The sequence below is a fragment of the Crocodylus porosus genome, unplaced genomic scaffold, assembly GCF_001723895.1.
Source record: "Crocodylus porosus isolate Cpor-Errol unplaced genomic scaffold, CroPor_comp1, whole genome shotgun sequence".
Classification (NCBI taxonomy): Eukaryota; Metazoa; Chordata; order Crocodylia; family Crocodylidae; genus Crocodylus; species Crocodylus porosus.
This window is the reverse complement of record NW_017728922.1, coordinates 17,018,713-17,023,424: the sequence shown is the minus strand read 5'-3', so window position 1 is coordinate 17,023,424 and position 4,712 is coordinate 17,018,713. Positions and strand designations below refer to the sequence as shown.

Genomic DNA, 4,712 nt, shown 5'->3' with positions numbered 1-4,712 from the left:
CGCCCGCCGCCATGTGGAGAAGCCCGAGCGTCCGAAACCCAGACCCGGTCCTTCTCTTGGACAGCGCCGCCCCTTGGTGGCCCCGGCGCGGGGTGAGGAGCAGGGGTCGGGGCTCACTTGTGCCCGTGTTGTGTTGCGGGTGCAGCCTGGAGCACTGAGCCTGATGGAGTGGTGCTGCGCCCTGCCCTCAGTGTAGCACTGGGGACAGACGGCAGGGTGGGTGACAGATGCCCCAGGACAGGCCGGGTGCTGACCTTACCAACACCCGTGATAAATTAGGCACCTGCCTCCTTTCCATGATTACTTGGTGAGAATGGGCTCAGCAGTGGGAGCATTGCAAGTGTCCCTGCACAGGTGGTAGTTGTGTGTGGAAAGTGAACAGGCTCAGAAAAAAGGATGTCTTTCTCTCATCAAATTCATTACACATCAGTGTTAACTGTGATAGACAGGACTTGTTGTGATCTCCTCTTACCTGTTCTTTACATGGTGATTCCCCTTATGCTGTGAGTCCAGTTCTGCTGTCCCGTAGATGGACACGTGTCACTGAAGCCAGTCAGTGAATTAGTGCCCTTCAGTGATGTTGGCGTATGTGTGTCAGAGCTTCCTTGAAGTTACTGCACAGCAGGATGAGGAGAACTGAGCGGCGCTTGATCTCTTGAATTATGTTCTTGAATGGAGGGACAGAATTAGGCCAATACTTTCAAAAGTGAACGTCCTGACAGGGAGGCTTTGAAGCAATTTTTGCTTTTTCCAGTGCTTCAGTATGCGTGGGCTTCCCTTTTGGTGTGTGTTTTGTTTTGTTTTTTTAAGGGGCTGTAAATGTCTCATGAAATGAGGGGGGAATGGATGTAGTTCCTGCATCTCTTCATGTCTGGTTTCCCCAAGACAGAAATTGTAGCGTATGGCTCATACGGGAAAGTAACATTTTTGGCTTCTCATAACACTTCTTTTCCTGCCTCATTTTCTTTCACTTGCACACAGACTTTTTGTTTTTTTGTTTTTATTCCCAATATTAATGGGTCTGCTGCAAGCACCCTATCGCGCTGCTTGTTACCTGACTATTGCTATATTCTAGGAAACTTGCTTTGTGTGTAGGCTAAGGTTAGGTCCATGTGGCAACCAAAGGTATGGTTGATCTGACTAGTTGGAGTAAGGACATATAGCCACTGCTAACACAACTACTGTGCAGCATGAACACAGGATAGAACACACTCATGTTCCTCCAGAGATTTGTACTTAAGCATTATATCCATGCTTGCCGGACCTGTTCACCAGTAGCTCCGGGGGGGGGGGAGGGAAACCCAGAATAACTGATTATTGCAGGACTTGACTACCTGATGTGTGCCTCCAAAAATGTTAATGGAGCTTGTGAGGTGAGTACAGTGCAACCATAAGCACAGGAGTCACATGCTTTGCACTGTCGTTATTCTCATTTCAGCTGGACTAGTGTAAGAGTAATAACTAGAATTCGGATACCTTTTGTTTGCTTTGCTGTATCAGTCTCTGCAGAACAGAACGTTTTTTCAAAAAACAAAGGAAAAAGGGCTTCTTTGCCATCAAGTAGAGCAAAAGACCACCCGAGTGTAACTAGTTGTAGGTTGTCTTGCTGAATATGCAAAAAGTTCTGAAAACAGAGCATTACCTAAGGCCCAAATTCTGATGACAGTACACACCCCGAGCAGCTGTGCTGTGCACCAGTGATTTCTGTACCCTCTCCCAGCTTCAAGCTACTCTATAGGAATAATGCTGCTAATAGTTTCATAGTTAGTAGGGTCAGAAGGGACCTGAGCAGATCATCAAGTCCAATCCCCTGCCATGGTAGGAAAGTGTACTGGGGTCAAAGGACTCCAGCAAAGTGATTTGTCTAGCCTTGTCTTAAAGGTAAGAGCCACCACCACTTTGCTTGGAAGTTGGTTCCAGATCCTAGCTGCCCTGACAGTGAAGTAGCATTGCCTGATGTCTAATCTGAATTTACCCTCTGCCAGCTTGTGACCATTATTTCTAGTCACTACTGGGAGTGCTCAGGGGAACAGGGACTCCCCCAGTGCCTGCTGGTCCCCCCTGACTAGTTTGTAACAGGCCACTAGATCCCCCCTCAGCCTTGTCTTGTGGAGGCTGAATAGGTTCAGGTCCCGTAGACTCTCCTTGTAGGCCCTGCCCTGCTGCCCCCTGATCATGCGAGTGGCCCTCCTCTGGACCCTCTCCATGTTGTCCACATGTCTCTTGAAGTGTGGCGCCCAGAACTGGACTCAGTACTCCAGCTGCGGCCTGACCAGTGTCGCATAGAGGGGGAGTATCACCTTGGACCTGCTTGAGATGCATCTGTGGATGCATGACAAGGTGCGGTTGGCCTTCCTGACTGCATCCCCACACTGCTGGCCCATGTTCATCTTGGAATCAATGATGACTCCAAGATCCTTTTCTGCCTCTGCCCTGACAAGAAGGGAGCTCCCCAGCCTGTAGGTATGGTGCTGGTTGTTCCTCCCCAGGTGCATCACCTTGCACTTATCAGTGTTGAATCCCATCCTATTCTCAGCCGCCCACCCCTGTAACCTGTCTAGGTCCAATTGCAGCCTATTCCTCCCTTCTAGCGTGCCCACATCCCCCCACACCTTAGTGTCATCAGCAAATTTGAACAGGGTGCTTTTTACCCCCTTGTCCAAGTCACTAATGAAGATGTTGAACAGCGTGGGCCCAAGGTTCTGCAGGGCTCGGTCCCCATTGCCCACATCCCTCCAGGTCAAAAATGACCCATCCGCTACCACTCTCTGGATGTGGCCTGCCAGCCAGCTGATGACCCATTTGACTGTGTAATTTCCTCTTTGGTTCAGAAGAAACATCTTCTGCACCAGATTAAACATTGTCTTCTTGGATATAGAGCAGAGAATAACTTCTAGTCCCAGTTCATGTCAGCTGCATCTTGTGTCCTTGTGTGGAATCCCCAAGTTTTGCCTTGCCAGTGTGCAGCAGAAGTGTCCTGGTTCCTCTTCAGGGCAAGTCTATAACAGTGGACATACCCTGCCCCCTTTTAACCAATGGAAAACTGCTATGATGGTTACTTGGGCATTTGCATCCTCTTTTTATGACTGAGCAAAGCTAAAAGCTCTACTCCTAAAATCTGCACAGATGTGCAGTGGTAGCGTAGACTGTAGTACTTACAGTGTAAGCCTGTATGCCCCTACCCACCCTTCATACCAATCTTAACAACTCAGGGTATTGGTTGTGCCTGTGTAGAGCAGCTTTGGTGAAGAGCCTTGACTGCTTTTGGCTTTCTTTACCTGAACCCCTCCAGCTGTCAAAGCAGGGGAAGAGAAGTTGTTGTGCCTTACTTGTTCTCAGCACAGTAATGGTCCACTTCATTTAAACAAAAAACCCTGCCCTGCCCTTCGCACCCCACCTTCTCTCACTGCTCGCAGAGTACTTGCTGTGGATGCAGTGCATTGTATGCACTCAGACAAGATGTTTGCCTACAAGAATGTAATTATCTATTGTTGATGCAGTCAGTGGGCCAGACTGTCAGCTCATAAACTGGCATCCCTCCACTGGAGTCATGTTGGTTTACATGATGGAGAATCTGGTTCCCTATTTCAGCCTTGGCTTTTCCTCCCTCAAAGCTGCTATGTGTCTTAGAATTTCTGAGTGACTTCAAGCATCTTCTTGTTGCACATCTCCAAATGCTGCACACATTTCATATCTGGCATAAGAAAAATCTTTTTACCAGTGATTTGTCACGGTGTAGAAATTTCAGCGTTGTATCTGTTGTTCATAGATTATGCCTCCAAGCCAGATTCAGGCTGCTTGAAAGGCTGTTGGCAAAATTTTTCTTTTTTAAAAAAACAAAACCCTCACCCTGTTTTCTTGCTGGAAAGAGAAGGCTGGACTTGAGGTAAAAGAACAATAGGTACTTCTTGATCTAGGTGGTATTTGGAAGTGTTCTTAAGGCAATCGAAGCCTAAGCTAGTGATGCATTTTTAAAATGACTTGCGCATTATAAAAGTGTACCTTTCAAACTTTATATTTAGCCAAGGTTTAATCTTTAGAGAAACAAAAAACCACTTGGGCAATCTCTTAATAGAAATGTATTTATTGATGAAACCATTAAACTGTTACATAATCTCCTGTAATTTCTTCCCTCATTGCTGTCATTTAACAAGGTGGCCAACCCAACGAAACTCTAACTGGCCTGCTCCTGTTTGATTCAGTCCTGTCGTCAGTTGTCATGGAGATGGTTGTGATGTCACAAGCTTGTGGCATCCTTGTAAGAATCTGCTGGGAGGAAGCTGTTTAATTATCCAGCCCACATTATTCCTGGTTATTGATGAACCAGGGGGAAATACAAAATGGCTTAGTAACCTTCAGTGGAAATATAAAGCTTTACTTTTCCTTGAATTAAGGTGTTTATGAAACCTATTACTTTGGAGGGGGAATGAACAGAGAAAATGACTTGCATGTATTTTCAAAACTATTTGTTACCCTTTTCATTGAACTGAGGTGCCAGCATCTGGTGGGAAGCATGCTGAGTCACTCTAGCTTTATTAATAAAAGTTGTCTGCTGGAACCCTAAGTATCTACCAGACTATGTTCCAGTTGCAACCTATTGTTAAGTGATTGTGTATGGTCTTGGTACTGACCACCGAAAGGTACACTGAACCTTTTTGCATCCTTGAGAGCTGGAGGATGGTACAGTTAGTGATTTGTGGGTGCAATGTCAT

General features: G+C 46.6%; 1 protein-coding gene and 1 long non-coding RNA gene across 2 annotated transcripts in view; one reads left to right on the top strand and one right to left on the bottom strand.

Annotated features, from left to right (window-relative positions):
* The window catches only part of LOC109313259 (disks large-associated protein 4-like), a 50,568-nt gene that overhangs the window by 294 nt on the left and 45,562 nt on the right, over positions 1 to 4,712 (top strand). The gene's annotated exons all lie outside the window — the stretch shown is intronic.
* The window catches only part of LOC109313261, a 20,903-nt gene that overhangs the window by 6,117 nt on the left and 10,074 nt on the right, over positions 1 to 4,712 (bottom strand). The window lies entirely within an intron of this gene.